The sequence below is a fragment of the Scyliorhinus torazame genome, chromosome 24, assembly GCF_047496885.1.
Source record: "Scyliorhinus torazame isolate Kashiwa2021f chromosome 24, sScyTor2.1, whole genome shotgun sequence".
NCBI lineage: Eukaryota > Metazoa > Chordata > Chondrichthyes > Carcharhiniformes > Scyliorhinidae > Scyliorhinus > Scyliorhinus torazame.
Window position 1 is genome coordinate 42,402,009 of NC_092730.1, and position 22,947 is coordinate 42,424,955.

At 45.5% G+C, this 22,947-nt stretch overlaps 1 non-coding gene across 1 annotated transcript; it reads left to right on the top strand.

Moving 5' to 3' along the window:
* The first annotated feature begins 456 nt into the window (after window positions 1-456).
* Window positions 457-546, top strand: trnar-ucg (transfer RNA arginine (anticodon UCG)). Its single transcript is given in 2 exon segments — window positions 457-493; window positions 511-546. It is a non-coding gene; the product is annotated as a tRNA-Arg (tRNA).
* The last annotated feature ends 22,401 nt before the right edge of the window (window positions 547-22,947 follow it).

Consider the following 22,947-nt stretch of genomic DNA (forward strand, 5'->3'; position numbering starts at 1 on the left):
CTGTTAATGCAGAATGACAGTGAGTTCAGGAAGAAATGTTTACAAACAACTGCAATTTCTTTCTGCTCAATGTACACAGTTTTCGTGATCTGAATTAAACAGCAGGGGCGGGAACCGCAGTCCGCAGTCTTCACCTTCACGGTGAGACTGATTTTCAGTTTGGGGGTTTCAGAGAGAGCGGATGTTATTGCGGAAACTGAAGTCACTTTTCCTGTGAATGGAGCCGGATAAAGAGCCCTGGCCGGCCTGAGAGTCCCCGAGCCTCCATGAATCTTCACAGCTCACAGAGTGAAGGGCTTTTCCACTTTGAAAATGACCATGTCCGGCAGCTGGAGCTTGCCCTTGTATTTTCTGGGATCTGGGAAACAGCGGATCACCAAACAATAGAAATGAAAAACATGGAATCGCAGTATTTATTCACAAGAGATAAACATCAGCTCACGTATCACAGCCAGTGGCCGCGTGGCCTAATGGAAAAGGCGTCTGACTTCGGTGAATTTCAATGATGATATCAGAAGATTGCAGGTTCGAGTCCTGCCGCGGTCATTTTTTACAGAAATCCGGTGCAACTTGCTGACAGCCGAGTTTTCCCTCCTCAGCTCAAACTTCCACCTGTCCATCCAAACACTGTTGGGATTTTTTGGAATGTAATTTCTTGTAACTTTGTTCATTCAATTGTCTCTCATATTTTGTTTAGTCCCTAATGAATCCACAATATCTGTCTAATTTAGATAAAGTGTTGAATAAATTATTATGCATCAATCGGTTCAATACAATTCTGTGAAGGAAATTCGAATGTCCTCAGGAAGATGGATAGAGTCATAGATGTTTACAGCATGACAACAGGCCGTTCGGCCCAGCTTGATCATGCCGCCCAGTCTCTATCACTAAGCTAGTCCCACTTGCCCGTGTTTGGCCCTCTCTTATCCACCCTGCCCATGTAACTGTCCAACTGATTTTTTAAAGATTAAATTGTACACGCCCCTGCCTCTGGCAGCCCGTCCCAGATACTCACCACCCTCAGCGTGAAGAAATGTCCTGCCTGGTCTATTTAGTATCTCTCCCCTCTCACCTTATACAAATGCCCTCTAGTTCGAGACACATCTACCTTTGGGGAAATGTGTCGACTACCTACCTTATCTATGCTCCTCATTATTTTATAGATCGCTGTAAGATCACCCGTAAGCCTCTCAAGCTACAGGGGGAAAAGTCCCATCCTATCCAGCCTCTCCTTATAACGCAGACTATCAAGTCCTGGTAGCATCCTCGTAAATTGCTTCTGCACTCTTTCTAGCTTAACAATATCCTTCCTATAATAGGGTGACCATAAAACGAACACAGCATACCGTGTGTGGTCTTACCAATGTCTTGTACAACTTCAACAAGACGTCTCAACTCCTGTATTCAATATTCTGATCAATAAAACCTAGCATTCTGAATGCCTTCTTCACCATTTTGTCCGACTACGACTCTATCTTCAAGGAGCTATGGACCTGTACACTCCTTGATCTTTTTGTTCTATAACTGTACCCAACTCCTTACTATTAATTGAGCGAGTCCAGCTCTGTTTGGATCAACCAAAATGTATCTCCCCACATTTATCCAAATTAAACACCATTTGCCATTTATGGGCCCACTGGCCCAAGATGTTAACAATGAGCTGAATCAACTGTTTTATGTCCAGAGGGATGAAAGATTATGTCACTGGATTGGGAATCCAGAGGCCTGAACTAAACTTTGGGACACGTAAGAAATCCCACCATTCAAATTCACCGATTTAATCGATTTACAAGGGGATTAACAGGGTGGATGCTGAGAGGTTGTTTCTTCATGTGGGAGAGTCTCGGACCAAAGGGAATGATCTCAGAGTAAGGGGCCGCCCATTCAAACCAGGGATGATGAGTAATTTCTTCTCTCAGACTATAGTGTATCTGTGGAACCATTTTTGTAACCGAATAGGGCTGTCAAGCTGGGTCAGTTAATATGTTCAAGGCTGATACAGACAGATTTTTAATCAGTAAGGAAATCAAGGATTATGGGGATGATGTGGGAAAGTGGGTTTGAGGATTATATCAGATCAGTTAAAACCTATCTGAATGGTGGAGCAGACACGATTGGCCGAATGACCTACTTCTGCTCCCACGTCTTACAGTGTAATGAGATCATCTGATGAACTTGTTTTCACGGCTGGGCGGCCGGTTCTGGAAAGACAAAATCTGCCAGCAGTGCCCCAGATGAAGCTGGCGTCTGTTTTGGAGCTTCTGAATGCGCATGTTTTCATGGTGCCAAACTCCTGCCCAAAACTGGTGTCGTGATTTAAATCGATTATCAGACAGAGGATTAGGAATATCGGTATAGAGATTGGTGCAAGAAGATTCACTCCTCAGGCCTGTTGAACTCCGAATCTAACCTTCATCCTAGTTCCGTGTCGACGAGAATGGATTCAAACCCGCAGATGCAAAGCACAATGGATTAGCAGCGCATCACCTTCACCTCTCGGCCAACTCGCCATGTAACCTGACTTCACCAAACCACCTCATGGACTTTTAACATCCCCAATAACTAACGGAAGAAGGTTGTCTTTGTGCATTGGTCCAGATGTGCAGCCAGATGTGAAGTGTTGGAAATGTTGTTCCTGTCAGCAAATTACATTTCCATCATGTCAGCTCAGGGATTGTTCTGATTGGACTGATGGGAAACACTTCAACACCATGTCCAACATGTTTCTACACATTGTAAATAAAACACCGCGGAAAGACTGAAAGATACAAACAATTGATCGCATCATGATGGACATCACTCGGACGCCTCAAACATCCCGTCAATGTCGGAGTTCTGACGATTCTAATTTGTTATCCAGAGAAACCCGGCAGGACATTCGGTCTCTTGAGTCTGCACCGAACTTCGGAAAGCGCACTCGACCTGGACCCCCTCTTCCGCTTCTCCTCATAACCCCGCACTTGCTCATGACGAATCCACCCAACCTACACTGTGGGACGAAACAGGAACACACTGAAAAAACCCATGCAGACACGGGGATAAAGTGTAAACTCCACACAGATAGTCACGCAAGCTGGAATCCAACTATTATGAAATGCGAACTGACAGGATGAATTGCTCTAACTCCACATGAGTTGAGTGAGTGGGAAAATGAATGGCAGATGAATGTATAATATGTATAAATGTGAGGTTATACACTTTGGGAGCACAAACAGGAAGGCAGATTGTCATCTGAATGTCCATTAATAGGAGAGGGGAATGTGGACGAGACCTGGCGGTCCTCGTACACCTGTTGCTGAGGGTGAGCTTGCAGGTGCAGCAGGCGCGAAAGGAGGTCAATAGTATGTTGGCCTTCATCGCGAGAGGATTTCAGTGCAGGAGCAGGAATATTCTTGGTGCAATTATCCAGGGCCCTGGTGAGGCCACGTCTGGAATATCGTGTGCACATTTGGTCTCCTTCTCTGAGAAAGGGTGTTCTTGCTGTAGAGGGAGCGCAGCGGAGGTACAGCACACTGATTCCTGGGATTAAAGGTCTGACGTATGAGGAGAGACTGGGCGGTTGCGATTGTATTCGCTGGCGTTCAGAAGAATGAGGGGATCTCATAGAAAGCTATCGAATTCCAAAAGGACTGGACAGAGTTGATGCAGGAAGAATGCTCCTGATGGTGGGATGTTCAGAACCAGGGGTCACGTCTGAGGATATGGGGTAGACCGTGTTGGACGGAGAAGAGTATAAATGTCTTTACGCAGAGTTTGGTCAGATTGGAATTTGCTCCCACAGCAATTTGCTGAGGCAAAACCACTATATTTTCAAGAAACAGTTTGATGAAGCACATGGGGAGAAGGCAATCAACAATACGGGAGGGGAGGCGGGGGAAGGAGGGATCAGCCAATTGGGTTGGATGATCAGCCATGATCACAATGAATGGCAGAGAAGGCACGAAGGGCCGAAGGGCCTCCTTCTGCTCCAATTGTCTATGTTTCTATGATTGGCGCAGAGCAACTTAAAGGCTGCTAGGCGGGAGGTGCCGCTGATCTTCACAGGAACAGACAGTGAGACGGAACATTGATCATGAACAGACAGTGAGAGAATACAACACAATAAACACAGGAAGCAACAATGGGAAATAACAAATCCATTTGATTGGAATGTTCAATACCGTTTGGAATTGACAAAACACCGCCTGAAAAGGAAATTAAATTGGAATTCCCAACATTTTAGCATCTGGGAGAGAAAGGAGAAACGGAGAGAACAATGTAGGAAGGAAGAAAAGAAAGGATGGAACTGCTCCCTTGTACTTGGCTCACTGCTGGTCCACAATTTGCAGCATCTCACCGATTAGAAACAAAAGGACATAAAACTCTATCATTCGTGGATTCAATCAGATTCAGATTCATTTTGAACTCTAAAGGCTAAAGTATTTCTCACTCACTCAATATATTGACACATTTCAGAATAAATTGACCCCACAGGGTAATGTTGTGTTTCTGCTCTCTGGTTATTTGTTTTTCCTGTTACTCTTCCATTCGATGTAAATCAACAGGAAGAGGGAAAGGAGCGAGGGAGCGAATATTCTGTTTCCTTACATGATTCTCTTCTGATCGTCACTTTACAGAATATAATCAAGGTGTAAATGAGGAAATCTGTCAGCATTGAAATTTAATCTTCGACAGGAGGTCTTGTGGCGCCCGATAGCGCTTCTGAATGCCGATCCGAAGGCTGCGTGTTCAATCACGTCAGGCTCACAGAGTTTTTCTGCTTGTTCCAGGATTTTATATCTGGACAAAGCCCATTGTGTGGGGAAGTTTTGAAAATCACACAAAGATAGGGAGTGAAGTATGTTGTGACGAGGACAGAAGCAGATTACAGACGGATACAGAGAGGTTGAGTGAGTGACAGAAACCTGGCAGCTCCAAAGCAATGTTTAAAAAGCGCAGGGTTTCGCTTTGGCAGGTAGAGTAAAAATAAATAGAGCTTTACTTCGATGTCCAACGGCTGCAGAATAACGAGGGATCTCGGTTTGCTGATGCATGAATCACGAAAACTGAGTGAATCAGTGCAACAAGTAATTAAGAAGGTGAGTAGAATTCTATCCTTATTACGAGAGGAGTTGAACATAAAAGTAAGGGAGTTATTCTTGAGTGACACAGTGAATTGGTGCAACCACATCACAGAATCAGAGAATGGTTACAGCGCAGAAAGAGGTCATTTGGATAATCGTGTTTGCACCGTGTCTCCAAACAAGCATTACGACTTCGTGCCATTCCCCGGCCCTGTCCCCGAACTTCTACAATTGTTTTCTATTCAAGTAATCACCTGATGCCCTCTTGAACGCTTCAGTTGAACCTGCCTGCACCACATTTCCAGTCAGTGCATTCCAGACCCGAAGCACTCGTTGTGCAAAAGTGCCTATTTTTCAAACATCTGCTTCCTTTGCAAATCAACTGAAGTCTGTGCCCTCTCGTTTTTGCTCTTTTAACTCGGGGGAACTGTTTCGCTCTATTTACTCCGCCTCGCCCGCTCATGATTTTGAACATCTCGATCAAATCTACCCTCAGCCTTATCCTGTCGAAGGAGAACATTCCGAACATCTCTAATCTATCCTCATAAATGGAACCAATCCTGTAAACCTCTTCTGCACGCTGCCCAATACGGCCACAGCCTTCCAATATTGTGGCTCCCAGAGCTGTGCAAAATATTCCATCTGATGTCTAACTGGCGCCTTGTACAGATTCAGCATAACCTCCTTGCTCTTGTTCTCTTTTCCATTCGGAATAAACCCAGAATAAGATCTGCTTTGTTGTCTGTTCTCTCCACCTGTCCTGCTACCTTCAATGATCTATCCACACATACACCCACATCTCTCTGCTCCTTCATCCCATAAATATTTGAATGGCAGCACCGTAGCATAGTGGTTAGCACTATGGCTTCACAAAGCGCTGGGTCTCAGGTTCGGATCACGCTTGGATCAGTGTCTGTGTTCTCCCTGTGTCTGCGTGGGTTTCCTCCGGGTCCTCCGGTTTCCTCCCACCCTCCAAAGATGTGCAGGTTAGGTGGATTGGCCATGCTAAATTGCCCTTAGGTTAGATGGGGTTGCTGGGATGCGGGGATAGGGTGGAAATGTTGGCTTCATGGGGGTGCTCTTTGAAGAGCCGGTGCAGATTCCATCGTCCGAATGGCCACCTTCTGCACTGTAAATTCTATGATTCTATATTCCCTACCAAAATGCATCATCTCCCACGTCTCCAGATTGAAAATCTTCTTTTGTTTTTTCAAGTTCTATCTAGATTGTCCACGTCTCAGTTTACAAAATTTCCAAGTTTGTACCATCATCAAACTTTGAAACTGTTCCCTGTGCACCATGATCTAGCACATTGTTATATATCAGGGAAAGCAAATATGCCAGCAGGAACCCAGCTGGAACACTACAAACCTTCTTCCAGTCCGAAAAGTTTCGATTGACCATTGTATTCTGTTTCTGATTATTCAACCACATTTATATCCATATTGCTACTGTCCCTTTTATTCCAGGAGCTACACATTTCGCTAATTCTGTGCAGTTTGGGTTTCCTTATTTAGGGAAAGATGTAAATACGCTGGAGACGGTTCACAGAAGGTTTCCTCGATTGGTGCCAGGAATGAGCGGGGTTTCTATTGAGGAAAGGTTAGACAGACTGCACTTGTTTCCAGTGGAGATGTGAAGACTGACAGTTAATTTGATTGAAGTACATCAGATTTTGAATGGTCTTGACAAGGTGGACGTGGAAAGGATGTCACTGCTTGTGGGTGAGAGCAGAACTACTGGGCAGTTAAAAACAAGGATTTCGCCCTTTTCGGACGGAGATGAGGAAATTTCTCACTCCCAGAGAGTTGTGCGACTTTGGAACTCTGCCTCAGAAGGCGACGGAAGCGGGACATTGATTATTTCTGAGGCGGAGATTGAAAGATTCTTGTTCAGCATATAAACCAAAGGTTTATCGGGGTTACATACAATCATTACATTCAGCCAACGACCTGGATGCACAAGCGTTCGTTTATTTTACTTGATATTTGAGGATAAATTCAGAGTCCGACACCATGGTGAAACGGTCTTTAAATGTCGTGTTCGTGTCTTCACATGTTCAGCACTGATATATTCTCTGGAGCTCAAACCTGCTCCCGATTTCAGTCAATGACACCATATCGATTGTCCTTATTAAAAAAATACAAGACTCGTCTGGGATTTGAACACGTGACCTCTCGCATTTTATCGCAAATGGAAGCTTTCTCAGAAATAATCATACCCCTAGACCAACGAGCTAACCGATGATCAAGATTCACTCAAACCAGCTTCTCATTGCCTGCCGAAGCTTATTGTATCAACTCAATGCGCTTCTTTATTCCTGTTCAATTTGGTTTCGTTGTTAAAATAAAATCAAAAGAAACAATTTTTGTCTCTTGCTTTTTGTACTGGGATCATTGGGTAAATTGGGGTATTTTGGGTTTGTTGGCCTCCACTGCAAACAGAACAAACCAGGACCTGAGGAAGGAGCAGTGCTCCGAAAGCTAGTGTTTGAAACAAACCTGTTGGACTTTAACCTGGTGTTGTCAGACTTCATACTGAACAGAATAAAAGACATACGGGCCCAGTCATTGCTCTTGCTGAGTATTTCGCAAGCCCAGGCCAGATGGTGGGGGGTGAATGTCATGCGACATGAATCCAAGGTCCCGGTTGAGGCCGTACTCATGTGTGCGGAACTTGGCTACATGTTTCTGTTCGGCAGCTCTGCGATGTCGCGCGGCCTGAAGGCCGCCTTGGAGAACGCTTACCCGGAGATCAGAGGCTGAATGCCCTTGACTGCTGAAGTGTTCTCCGATGTGTTCTCCGGTGTGACATGTGAATATTCGATTCATTCTCTATCTGCAGTCTCTGTTCCTGTGTGTGGCACAGGTCTCCCCAGGCCAACTAGCCAGCCGCTGATTTGATCTCAGTTAAAATAACTTTTAATTGCGTCCCAAAGCCCATCAGTTTCCCCACAATTATAAATCAGAAATGTGAATGAACAATGTGACATTTATCTCTCTGTTATGGTGATGATCAGAAGCAGTGATGTCAGTTTTCACCACTCGCCAAGTCAGCCTGTGGATGCGTCTCGCCAATCACCTGGGTAATGTAATTCTGCCAGTCAGTGTGTTCAGTTGGCATTTTAGGAGAAATTCGAAGTCATCATGACTTCATCAGTGGCCTCATGGTTAAGGTGTGAGTGATAGAACATTACAGCACAGAACAGGCCCTTTGGCCCACGATGATGTGCCGACCCATTGTCCTAGATTAATCATAGAATTTACAGTGCCGAAGGAGGCCATTCGGCCAATCGATCTGCACCAGCCCCCGGAAAGAGCACCCCACCCTTGGACTGTGGGAGGAAAACGGAGCACCCGGAGGAAACCCATGCATACACGGGGAGGATGTGCAGACTCCGCACAGACAGTGATCCAAGCCGGAATCGAACCTGGGACCTTGGAGCTGTGAAGCAATTGTGCTATCCACAATGCTACCGTGCTGCCCTTAAGAAGAAATTAATCTACACTATATCATTCTACCGTAATACATGTACCTATCCAATAGCTGCTTGAAAGTCCCTAATGTTTCCGACTCAACTACTTCCACAGGCAGTGCATTCCATGACCCCACTACACTCTGGGTAAAGAACCTACCTCTGACATCCCCCCTATATCTTCCACCATTCACCTTAAATTTATGTCCCCTTGTAATGGTTTGGTCCACCCAGGGGAAACGTCTCTGACTGTCTACTCTATCTATTCCCCTGATCATCTATCAAGTCGCCCCTCACCCTTCTCTGTTCTAATGAGAAAAGGCCGAGCATCCTCAATCTTTCCTCGTAAGACCTACTCTCCATTCCATGCAACATCCTGGCAAATCTCCTTTGCACCTTTTCCAAAGCTTCCACATCCTTCCTAAAATGAGGCAACCAGAACTGTACACAGTACTCCAAATGTGGCCTTACCAAAGTTTTGTACAGCTGCATCATCACCTCACGGCTCTTAAATTCAATCCCTCTGCTAATGAATGCTAGCACACCATAGGCCTTCTTCACAGCTCTAACCACTTGAGTGGCAACTTTCAAAGATGTATGAACATAGACCCCAAGATCCCTCTGCTCCTCCACATTGCCAAGAACCCTACCGTTAACTCTGTATTCCGCATTCATATTTCTCCTTCCAAAATGGACAAACTCACACTTTTCAGGTTTAAACTCCATCTGCTACTTCTCAGCCCAGCTCTGCATCCTATCTATGTCTCTTTGCAGCCGACAACAGCCCTCCTCACTATCCACAACTCCACCAATCTTCGTATCGTCTGCAAATTTACTGACGCACCCTTCAACTCCCTCATCCAAGTCATTAATGAAAATCACAAACAGCAGAGGACCCAGAACTGATCCCTGCGGTACGCCACTGATAACTGGGATCCAGGCGAAATATTTGCCATCCACCACCACTCTCTGACTTCTGTCAGTTAGCCAGTTCGTTATCCAACTGGCTAAATTTCCCACTATCCCATGCCTCCTTACTTTCTGCATAAGCCTACCATGAGGAAACTTATCAAATGCCTTACTAAAATCCATGTACAGTACATCCACTGCTTTACCTTCATCCACATGCTTGGTCACCTCCTCAAATAATTCAATAAGACTTGTAAGGCAACACCTACCCCTCACAAATCCGTGCTGACTATCCCTAATCAAGCAGTGTCTTTCCAGATGTTCAGAAATCCTATCCCTCAGTACCCTTTCCATTACTTTGCCTACCACCGAAGTAAGACTAACTTGCCTGTAATTCCCATGGTTATCCCTATTCCCTTTTTTGAACACGGGTACGACATTCGCCACTCTCCAATCCCCTGGTACCACCCCTGTTGACAGTGAGGATGAAAAGATGATTGCCAACGGCTCTGCAATTTCATCCCATGCTTCGCATAGAATCCTTGGATATATCCCGTCAGGCCCGAGGGACTTGTCTATCCTAAAGTTTTTCAAAATGACCAACACATCTTCCTTCCTAACAAGTATTTCCTCGAGCTTACCAGTCTGTTTCACACTGTCCTCTCCAACAATATGGCCCCTCTCATTTGTAAATACTGAAGAAAAGTACTCGTTCAAGACCTCTCATGTCTCTTCAGACTCAATACACAATCTCCCGCTACTGTCCTTGATCGGTCCTACCCTCACTCTAGTCTTTCACATATGTCTCACAAGTTTTCCTTGATCCTACCCGCCAAAGATTTTTCATGCCCTCTCTTAGCTCTCCTAATCCCTTTCTTCAGTTCCCTCCTGGCTATCTTGTATCCCTCCAGCGCCCTGTCTGAACCTTGTTTCCTCAGCCTTACATAAGTCTCCTTCTTCCTCTTAACAAGACATTCAACCTCTCTTGTCAACCATAGTTCCCTCACTCGACCATCTCTTCCCTGCCTGACAGGGACATACATATCAAGGACACGTAGTACCTGTTCCTTGAACAAGTTCCACATTTCACTTGTGTCCTTCCCTGACAGCCAATGTTTCCAACTTATGCACTTGAATTCTTGTCTGACAACATCGTATTTACCCTTCTCCCAATTGTAAACCTTGCCCGATTGCACGCACCTATCCCTCTCCTTTACTAAAGTGAAAGTCACAGAATTGTGGTCACTATCTCCAAAATGCTCCCCCACTAACAAATCTATCACTTGCCCTGGTTCATTGCCAAGTCCCAAATCCAATATGGCCTCCCATCTGGTCGGACAATCTGCATACTGTGTTAGAAAATCTTCCTGGACACACTGCACAAACACCACCCCATCCAAACTATTTGATCGAAAGAGTTTCCACTCAATGTTTGGGAAGTTGATGTCACCCATGTCTACTATCCTGTGACTTCTGCACCTTTCCAAAATCTGTTCCCTAATCTGTTCCTCCACATCTCTGCTACCATTGGGTGGCCTATAGAAAACTCCCAACAAGAAGACAGCTCCTTTCCTACTTCTGACTTCAACCCATACTACCTCAGTAAGCAGATACTCCTCGAACTTCCTTTCTGCATCTGTTATACAATCTCTAATTAAAAACGCCCCCCCCCCACCTCTTTTACTACCCTCCCTAATCTTATTGAAACATCTACAACCAGGGACCTCCAACAACCATTTCTGCCCCTCTTCTATCCAAGTTTCCGTGATGGCCACCACATCGTAGTCCCAAGTACCGATCCATGCATTCACCCACCTTATTCCTGATGCTTCTTGCGTTGAAGTATATACACTTCAACCCATCTCCGTGTCTGCAAGTACTCTCCTTTGTCAGTGTTCCCTTCCCCACTGCCTCACTGCACGCTTTGGAGTCCTGAATATCGGCTACCTTAGTTGCTGGACTACCAATCCGGTTCCCATTCCCCTGCCAAATTAGTTTAAACCCTCCCGAAGAGTACTAGAAAATCTCCCTCACAGGATATGGGTGCCCCTCTGGTTCAAATGCAACCCATCCTGCTTGTACAGGTCCCACCTTCCCCAAAATGCACTCCAATTATCCAAATACCTGAAGCCCACCCTCCTGCGCCATTCCTGCAGCCACGTGTTGAACTGCACTCTCTCCCTATTCCTAGCTTCGCTATCATGTGGCACCGGCAACAAACCAGAGATGACAACTCTGTCTGTCCTGGCTCTTAACTTCCAGCCTAACTCCCTAAACTCGTTTATTACCTCCACACCCCTTTTACGACCAATGTCGTTGGTACCAATGTGCACCACGACTTCTGGCTGCTCACTCTCCCCCTTAAGGCTCCTGAAGACAAAATCTGAGACATCCCTGTCCCTGGCACCCGGGAGGCAACATACCTTCCGGGAGTCTCGCTCGCGACCACAGAATCTCCTATCTATTCCCCTAACCATTGAATCTCCTATTACTATTGCTTTTCTATTCTCCCCCTTCCCTTCTGAGCCCCAGAGCCAGACTCAGTGCCAGAGACCTGGCCGCTAGGACCTTCCCCCGATAGTTCATCCCCCCCAACAGCATCCAAAATTGTATACTTGTTTTGAAGGGGAACGGCCACGAGGGATCCCTGCACTGTCTGCCTGTTTGTTTTCTTTCCCCTGACTGTAACCCAGCTACTCTTGTCCTGTACCTTGGGTGAGGTTACCTCCCGTTAACTCGTCTCTATAACCCCTTCTGCCTCCCAGATGATCTGAAGTTCATCCAGCTCCAGCTCCAGTTCCCTAACACGGTCTCCGAGGAGCTGGAGTTGGGTGCACTTCCCGCAGGTATAGTCTTTGGGGACACCTGTGGTATCCCTCACCACCCACATCCTACAGGAGGAGCATGCAACTGGCCTAGCCTCCATCCCCTCTTACCTTACAGAATATAGCTGCCCTGTGGACCAACTGGACCTCGCCCTCCGACTCTGCTCCCAGTCAGCTGCACTCTCTGTAAACTCCTGGATCCCTTCTCGCTCTTCGAAGACTGGTTCGAAGTTTGCTTCACTTTTCAAGGTCCGGCTCAATAAAATCAGTCACAGGCCCATGATCTGCTTTCCTCCTGTTCTCAGACACATCTACTTTCTACAAGGGCGCACTAACTGGTTTTCAGAGTAAGAGTCAGACTGCAGTCACCTCGTTCTCTCTCGATCCCTTTATCCCAGAGACACCTCACAACCAGGAATGGAACTTCTCACAGAGCCAAGAATGGAATAGTTTGTCGATTCTTCCACTGATTCAGGCCCGTCCATCGCCAGGACGTATTCGTCCAAAAGAGTTGGGATGAGATGGGGCTGAGTTTCACTGTGTATCCAATCAGCCCCCGGAGAAGCACAAAAACAAGGAGTGAGGAGAGAAAAGAAAACAAAGAAATAGATAGAGAGACAAAGGAAAGAAAACAAGAAAAAAAATTTCAAGTATGTTCCATTTCTGCCTCGATCATGTTCCCCTGAAATACATTCAGTTGAATGAAATCAAACCACGTTTCCATTCGCTGCCATTCCTGCTTCTCCTTCCAAACGCTGCAGGAAACGTTATTATTTATTTATTGTTGCTTTGAGAGTGAGTTCCTTATTTATCTTTATATTGAAGAATGAAATGAAAATCGCTTATTGTCACAAGTAGGCTTCAAATGAAGTTACTGTGAAAAGACCCTAGTCGCCACATTCCGGCGCCTGTTCGGGGAGGCTGGTACGAGAATTGAACCGTGCTGCTGGCCTGCCTTGGTCTGCTTTCAATGCCAGCGATTTAGCCCTGTGCTAAACCAGCCCCGTTTAGTTTTTAAAAAGAACGTATTTCGAAAAAACTGTATTCGATAAATGTTCACACCGTTAACAGACAACCAACCGAAATTCCGATTAATTGTCGAGCCGGCAGCTTCCCGGGGGAGTTAAACAAACATTTCGAATCACAGTCGCTGCGAGCAGGATTCGAATCTGCGCGGGAAAACCCTATTTCATTTGAAGTCCAACCACTCGCCCATCGCAGCTGCGTCATTCAACATCAATTTGGTCGATAGAAAAATTCTAAAACCAGCCTGGAATCACTCCAGGAAGTTGTTGCATTCAAACGATCAACGGGGCCCCGGGGTTTATGTGAGGAGGGATTGAATTTTCGTTGAAAATGACCATTCGATTTGGAGAGACTCGGAAATCTCAGCTCCCTAAACGCACAATTCCACTGAATAAATATTTTGTGTAACAACATCAGTTAAATTGGAAATATATTAGAAATTCATGTTTCTTTTCAAATGCAGCAGCACTACACTTCCCAGTCTGGAAGAAAATTATAATGATGAAATCTAGAAATTACAGAGGGAGACCTGTGCAGACCGAATGGTCACATGATGACCTGATGACGCAATTAAAATGATCACGTGTCTGGATTCCGGCAGTTCTCCCCGGATCGCGGTCAGAGCACAAGCCAGGAGAAGCTGCTCAATTATTAAATCAGTTATTTTTTATTACAGCTCCTTGGTCGCCAGTCATTGAGAGACCAGCATTTCTACATGGTGTCAGGAGTGGGCAGTATGGCAGAAGGACTCCACCGCATCAACCTCCTTGGATCATAGAATCGTAGAATCTCCAGCGCAGAAGGAGGCCATTCGGCCCAACGAGTCAGCACTGACCCTCCGAATGAGCACCGCAGCAACTCTCTTCAAGAAGAGGTTTAATAGATACTGCACCAGCAGCCCGGCTAGCTCAGTCGGGAGAGCATGGGACTCTTAATCGAGCCCCACGTTGGGCGCGTATATATTATTATCGGGAAATATTGATGCCGAATGAACTGTCTTCATAACAGGAACACAAGGTTATGTCGCTGGACTGGGAATCCAGGGGTCTGAACTAACCCTTGGTGACAAGATTTAATAAATCTGGAATTGAAATTTCGTCTCATGTTCTGCTTCAGACGGATCATATTTCCACAACAGGGATTGATTTGACTGAACCACAGTGAAGATCTGTCACCGGCAGACTCACGGTTCCACGATGGAGAGAGAACAGTTGCATTTCAGAGAGCTCAGTTACACAGCAGGATATACATTTACAAACAGGGCCTTCTCCACCTCAGCACCTTTTCTGTGTCATTGTGTGTGTCCTGATAGTCTCTTCCTGCTTTTCTGTGTGTCTTTCTCTGTCTGTTACAGCCGTGCTGATGTTACGTATTAATCTCACTTTTCCCAAACAATAATTATGATTGATAGATACAGACAGATTTCCACACTGACATTCAGTACCAATGTCTAATAGAGACTGAAACCCACCCTCACATACAGTCCCAGACATTGACTCATAATGAAGGAATTCTGCTCTCACAACCTGTTACAGAGTGTTCCCTCCACTCGCGAACACTACCTGTGATTTACAGATACAGAACAAATCTCAGTCAGGTGAGTAGCAGAGTTTGATGGGTACGGCATGTATTCCACAATCACCTTCTCTGCGCCAGATAATCAGATGCAGTCGACACGAGGTGCCTGTGTTGTTTTAACAAGAGTTTTACAGAAGAACCGGAACACATTTACACAATACCAGGGTATAAGACGTAGGAGCAGAAGTAAGCCATTCAGCCCATCGAATGTGCTCCGTATTTTAATGAGATTATGATTGATCTGATATATGACGTGTTATGACCTCATACGGTGGCACGTTGTCACAGTGGCTACCTCACAGCGCCAGCGACCCGGTTCAATTCCAGCCTTTGGTCACTGACTGTGTGGAGTTTGCACTTTCTCTCCGTGTCTGTGTGGGTTTCCTCCGGGTGCTGCGATTTCCTCGCACAGTCCAAATGTGTGCGGGTTAGGTGGACTGTCCATGCTAAATTGCCCCATAGTGTTCAGAAAGGTGGGTGGTGTTACAGGGATGTGGTGCAGAGATAGGGACGCTGCCACAGGGTCGGTGCAGAGTCGATGGGCAGAATGGCCTCCTTTTACATTTTAATGATTTCATGATAATCCTCATGTCCACTTTCCCGGGTTTTTATATCTAGATTTCATGATGAACCTTTAAAACCAACATTCCAACCAAGCCTCAGGTACCAATAACTCCTCAATGGTCGTTAATTTCCCGACTGTCTATCATTTGGTCAGTCTGAGGAAGTCACGTCCTGGAAATGTCATACATTGATCCAGTTCTAAAGTAAATTAAGTCGCTCTAGTCCCTGATGACCATAGGCTGCTTTCCCCGTTGACGGTGAGATCTGACTGGTGGTGATTTAACCTGAGGATCATAAGACCATAAGACATAGGAGCGGAAGTAAGGCCATTCGGCCCATCGAGTCCACTCCACCAATCAATCATGGCTGATTGCAACTCCATTTACCCGCTCTCTCTCCATAGCCCTTAATTCCTCGAGAAATCAAGAATTTATCAACTTCTGTCTTAAAGACATTCAACGTCCCGGCCTCCACCGCCCTCTGTGGCAATGAATTCCACAGACCCACCACTCTCTGGCTGAAGAAATTTCTCCTCATCTCTGTTCTAAAGTGACTCCCTTTTATTCTAAGGCTGTGCCCCCGGGTCCTAGTCTCCCCTGCTAATGGAAACAACTCCCCTACGTCCACCCTATCTAAGCCATTCATTATCACCATACCCCAGGCGAGGGGCAAGTTTGTGAAGGCTGGGTTTTCATGATTCCGTTCTATATTTACCGTGTGATCAGAATCTAATTAACCTGGTGTTGTCTCTGTTAATATTGTCTCATGGTAAGGCAAACCTCACCGATTGGATAGACGAGTGATCGTTCTTCAGTCTTGTCATGGACGGACCCGCTGAATATTGAGGCACTTTCTGAAAAATTTACCTTTCTACCAGGAATAGTCTCATCCCAACACAATAATTTATCATTAATCTGCTCCAATTATACTTTCATGACTCGCTGAAAGAATATACTCTATTTCCTGGAGATACCTGTAACTCAATGATCAGACTATGTCCATCGTGAAATGTGTGTTCCGATGATCGACGGATTCCTCGGTGAAGCCGGGAGCGTTTGTTTTTGCTGTCAAATGATGGTTGATTCCAGTCTTTCAGCGGGGGCCTTTCACACTGTGTGGAAATATCTTGGACATGGTATTGAAGTGTTTCCCATCAGTCCATTCTCAAAAGTCCCTGAATATGCTGGGAATTCGTTTTACTGACAAAATCTGCATTTCTATCATTGACCACCGGGCTGAAATGAAATGAAATGAGATGAAAATCGCTTATTGTCACAAGGAGGCTTCAAATGAAGTTACTGTGGAAAGCCCCTAGTCGCCACAGTCCGGCGCCTGTTCGGGGAGGCTGGTACGGGAATTGAACCATGCTGCTGGCCTGCCTTGGTCTGCTTTCCAAGCCAGTGATTTAGCCCTGTGCTAAACCAAACCGTGAAGACAAAGTGGCGCATATTTTCCATCAATTCATGGATGCAACACGAATTAAGACTTTTTGACGCATGCATTTGTGGGTTGAGGTGGCCGAGTGGTTAAGGCGTTGGACTGCTAATTCTCTGTGCGTTCGAATCCCATCCTCGTCGATTTTTCATCCGCTAGTTGCTCGGAAGTGGGACTCATTTTTCCAAGATGGGTCTGCAGTAACTGATGTGACAATCCAGTCCAAGTTGTCAGGCCAGATTGCAGCGAATTGTGTTGGAAAAGCGAGAATTCAAAATTCAGTCTTATTCTGAATTGATCGGATAGTGAGAGAGGAACCACTTTGATTTGATTTATTGTCCCATGAAAATTATTTTTCTGCTACCAAGGGAACATACACATTACATAGATAGTAGACAGAAAAAGTATAATCGACAGAGTACATTGCCAAATGGTACATGGACAAACAGTGATTGGTTACAGTGCGGAACAAGGGGCCAAACAAAGCAAACCCATGAGCAAGAGCAGCATAGGGCGTCCTGAATAGTGTTCTTACAGGGAACAGATCAGTCCGAGGGAGAGTTGTTGAGGAGTCTAGTAGCTGTGGGGAAGAAGCTGTTCCTATGTCTGGATGTGCGTGTCTTCAGACTTCAGTGCCTTCTGCCTGATGGAATAATCAGTAAAAAGGCAAAACCTGGGTGGGAGGGTCTCTGATAATGTTGTCTGCTGTCCTGCGGCAGCGGGAGTTGTAGCAGAATCACTGTGCGGGTGGCAAGCTTGTGTGATACGTTGGGCTGATGTCACCACACTGCAGTTTCTTGCGACCTTGGGCCGAGCAGTTGCGATCCCAAGCTGTGATGCAGCCCGATAGGATGCTCTCTGTGGTACATCTGCAGACGTTTGTGAGAGTCGATGCAGACATGACGAATTTCCTCTCCTTCCATAGGAGGTAGAGACGATGTTGGGTTTCTAGACTGTTGCAGCAACATGAGTGGACCAGGACAGACTGTTGGTGAGGGTGACACCCAGAAATGTAAAGCTATCCACCATCTCCACTTCGCAGCCATTGATGCAGACGGGTGTGTGTGTTGTGCAACGCTTCATGGCGTCGATGATCAGTTCCTTGATCTTTCCGACATTTAGAGACAGGCTGTTTTAGGTACACTATGCAACCAAGTGATTTATCTACCTCCTGTATCTGATTCGTCATTGTTTGCAATACGACCTACCGCAGTGGTATCATCCACAAACTTATAGATTGAGTTGGAGCTAAATCCTGCCACACAGGATGTGCCTCCATATTCAGCGGGTCCGTCCATGACAAGACTGAAGAACGATCACTCGTCTATCCAGTCAGTGAGGTTTGCCTCACTGTGAGACAAGATTGTCTAAGAGAACACCAGATAAATTAGATTCAGATCACACGGTTATACTAGAACTGAATCATGAAAATCCCGCTTTCTCACAATTCCCGTTCCAGCCTCCCCGAACAGACGCCGGAATGTGGTGACTCGGGCTTTTCACAGTAACTTCATTTGAAGCCTCCTTGTGACAATAAGCGATTTTCATCTCATTTCATTTCATTTCAGCCCGGTGGTCAATGATAGAAATGCAGATTTTGTCAGTAAAACGAATTCCCAGCATCCCTGTAACACCACCCAACTTTCTGAACACCAAGGAGCAACTTAGCATGGACACTCCACCTAACCCGCACACATTTGGACTGTGCGAGGAAATCGCAGCACCCGGAGGAAACCCACACAGACACGGAGAGAAAGTGCAAACTCCACACAGTCAGTGACCAAAGGCTGGAATTAAACCCGGATTGCTGGCTCTGTGAGGTAACCACTGTGACAACGTGCCACCGTATGAGGTCATAACACGTCATATATCAGATCAAGCATGATCTCATTGCAATACGGAGCATATTCGATGGGCTGAATGGTTTACTTATGCTTCTATATCTTATACCCTGACATTGTGCAATATTCTGCTATTTGTCTCTAAAACCTTGTTAAAACAATGTTTAGCGAGTTGGTCACACCGCAGGTGAAAGGTACTGAAGGAGATAGAAAATGGGTGACCAAAAGACAGAGCAAGAGTAGGAAAGCAGTGCAGGTGTCCCCTGCGGTCATCTCCCTGCAAAACAGATACACCGCTTTGGATACCGTTGAGGGAGATGGCTCACCAGGGGAAGGCAAAAGCAGCCAGGTTCTTGGCACCGTGGCTGACTCAGCTGCGCAGCCGGGCAGGAAGAAGATTGGCACGGCTATAGTGATAGGTGACTCAATCGTAAGGGGAATAGACAGGCGGTTCTGCGGACACAATCGAGACTCCAGGATGGTATGTTGCCTCCCTGGTGCAAGGGCAAAGGATGTCTCGGAGTGCCTGCAGGACATTCTGGAGGGGGGGGGGGGGGGGTGAACAGCCAGCTGTCGTGGTGCACATAAGCACTGATGATATAGGTTAAAAAAACGGGGTGAGGGCCTACAAGCTGAATTCAGGGAGTTAGGAGTTAAACTTAAAAGTAGGGCCTCAAAGGTAGTAATCTCAGGATTGCTACCAGTGCCACGAGCTAGTCAGAGTAGGAATGTGAGGATAGATAGGATGAATGCGTGGCTCGAGAGATGGTGCAAGAGGGAGGGATTCAAACTCCTGGGGCATTGGAACCGGTTCTGGGGGTGGTGGGACCAGTACAAACCGGACGGTCTGCACCTGGGCAGGGCTGGAATTGATGTCCTAGGGAGAGTGTTCGCTAGAGCTGTTGGGGAGAGTTTAAACTAATGTGGCAGGGGCTTGGGAACCGACGCAGGAATTTGGAAGGTAGTAAAACAGGGACAGAAACAAAAGGCAGTAAGGGGGAAAGTGTAAGGCAGAGAAGCCAGAGTCAAAAATCAAAAAGGGCGACAGTACAAGGTACAGTGACTGAGGGGAGCTCCGTGAATAGGACCAGGAATACTAAAAGGAATAAAACGGGAAGTAAAAACATGAATGGTAAGCGACGCGGTAGGTTGTTACATGACTTTATGGGTTCAACCACAAGGAAAATCAGGAGAAAGGTTAAGAGGAAATATAACTTAGGAGAGGTTACTGATCGAGGTGGTAAGATTCAGAACAGAGGTAAAAAAGCCAACATAAGTGTACTTTACCTGAATGCTCGTAATAATCAGAATAAGGTAAATGAGATGGTGGTGCAAATCATCGTGAATGACTATGATTTAGTGGCCATTACTGAAACATGGTTAAAGGATGGTGTCGACTGGGAGTTAAATATCCGAGTAAATCAAACTATACGGAAGGGCAGAGTGGTTGGTAAGTGAGGTGGTGTAGCTCTGTTATTTAAGGATGACATCTGGGCAATAGTAAAGGATGACATCGGTGCTATGGAGGATAAGGTTGAATCCATTTGGGTGGAAATCAGGAATAGTAAGGCAAAAAAGTAACTGATAGGAGTCATCTGTAGGCCAACAAATAGTAACATTATGGTGGGGCAGGCAATAAACAAAGAAATAACTGATGCATGTAGAAATTGTACAGCAGTTAACATGGGGTTTTTTAATCTACATGTCGATTGGTTTAACCAGGTCGGTCAAGGCAGCCTTGACGAGGAGTTCATAGAATGTATCCACGACAGTTTCCTAGAACAGTATGTAATGGAACCTACGAGTGAACAAGCGGTCGTAGATCTGGTCCAGTGTAATGAGACAGGATTGATTCAGGATCTCATAGTTAGGGATCCTCTCGGAAGGAGCGATCACAATACGGTGGAATTTAAAATACAGATGGAGACTGAGAAAGTAAAATCAAACACGAGTGTTTTGTGCTGATAGAAAGGAGTTTACAGTGGGATGAGAGAAGAACTAGCTAAGGTAGACTGGGAGCAAAGACTTTATGGTGAAACAGTTGAGGAACAGTGGACAACCCTACAAGCGATTTTTCACAGTGCTCAGCAAAGGTATATACCAACAAAAAGGAAGGACGGTAGAAAGAGGGAAAATCGACCGTGGATATCTAAGGAAATAAGGGAGAGTATCAAATTGAAGGAAAAAGCATACAAAGTAGCAAAGATTAGTGGGAGACTAGAGGACTGGGAAATCTTTAGCGGGCAACAGAAAGCTACTAAAAAAGCTATAAAGAAGAGTAAAATAGATTATGAGAGTAAACTTGCTCAGAATATAAAAACAGAGAGTAAAATTTTCTACAAATATATTTTAAAATAAATAGTGACTAAGGTAAACATTGGTCCTTTAGAGGATGAGAAGGGAGATTTAATAATGTGAGATGAGGAAATGGCTGAGTAACTGAACAGGTTTTTTGGGTCGGTCTTCACAGTGGAAGACACAAATAACATGCCAGTGACTGATGTAAATGAGGCTATGACAGGTGAGGACCTTGAGAGGATTGTTATCAATAAGGTAGTAGTGATGGGCAAGCTAATGGGGCTAAAGGTAGACAAGTCTCCTGGCCCTGATGGAATGCATCCCAGAGTGCTAAAAGAGATGGGTAGGGAAATTGCAAATGCACTAGTGATAATTTACCAAAATTCACTAGATTCTGGGGTGGTCCCGGCGGATTGGAAATTAGCAAACGTGACACCACTGTTTAAAAAAGGAGGGAAGCAGAAAGCGGGTAATTATAGGCCAGTGAGCTTACCTTAGGTAGTAGGGAAGATGCTGGAATCTATCGTCAAGGAAAAAATAGCGAGGCATCTGGATGAAAATTGTCCCATTGGGCAGACGCAGTATGGGTTCATAAAGGGCAGGTCGTGCCTAACTAATTTAGTGGAATTTTTTGAGGACATTACCAGTGCGGTAGATAACGGGGAGCCAATGGATGTGGTATATCTGGGTTTCCAGAAAGCCTTTGACAAGGTGCCACACAAATGGTTGCTGCATAAGATAAACATGCATGGCATTAAGGGGAAAGTATTAGCATGGATAGAGGATTGGTTAGTTAATAGAAAGCAAAGAGTGTGGAGTAATGGATGTTTCTCTGGTTGGCAATCAGTAGCTAGTGGTGTCCCTCAGGGATAAGTGTTGGGCCCACAATTGTTCACAATTTACAGAGGTGATTTGGAGTTGGGGACCAAGGGCAATGTGTCCAAGTGTACAGACGACATTAAGATGAGTTGAAAAGCAAAAAGTGCAGAGGATACTGTAAGTCTGCAGAGCGATTTGGATAGGCTAAGTGAATGGGCTAGGGTCTGGCAGATGGAATACAATATTGACAAATGTGAGGTTATCCATTTTGGTAGGAATAACAGCAAAAGGCATTATTATTTAAATGATAAAATATTTAAACATGCTGCTGTGCAGAGAGAACTGGGTGTGCTAGTGCATGAGTCACAAAAAGTTGGTTTACAGGTGCAACAGGTGATTAAGAAGGCAAATGGAATTTTGTCCTTCATTGCTAGAGGGATGGAGTTTAAGACTAGGGAGGTTATGCTGCAATTGTATAAGGTGTTAGTGAGGCCACACATGGAGTAGTGTGTTCAGTTTTGGTCTCCTTACTTGAGAAAGGACATACTGGCACTGGAGGGTGTGCAGAGGAGATTCACTAGGTTAATCCCAGAGCTGAAGGGTTTGGATTACGAGGAGAGGTTGAGTAGACTGGGGCTGTACTCGTTGGAATTTAGAAGGATGAGGGAGGATCTTATTGAAACATATAAAGATTATGAAGGGAATAGATAGGATAGATGCGGGCAGGTTGTTTCCACTGGCAGGTGAAAGCAGAACTAGGGGGCATAGCCTCAAAATAAGGGGAAGTAGATTTAGGACTGAGTTTAGGAGGAACTTCTTCACCCAAAGGGTTGTGTATCTATGGAATTCCTTGCCCAGTGAAGCAGTAGAGGCCCCTTCATTAAATGTTTTTAAGATAAAGATAGATAGTTTTTTGAAGAATAAAGGGATTAAGGGTTATGGTGTTAGGGCCGGAAAGTGGAGCTGAGTCCACAAAAGATCAGCCATGATCTCATTGAATGGTGGAGCAGGCTCGAGGGGCCAGATGGCCTACTCCTGCTCCTAGTTCTTATGTTCTTATCTGGACCACAGACTCCGAGTGCCGACTGCGTCTGGTTTTGTGGCGGAGAGAAGGT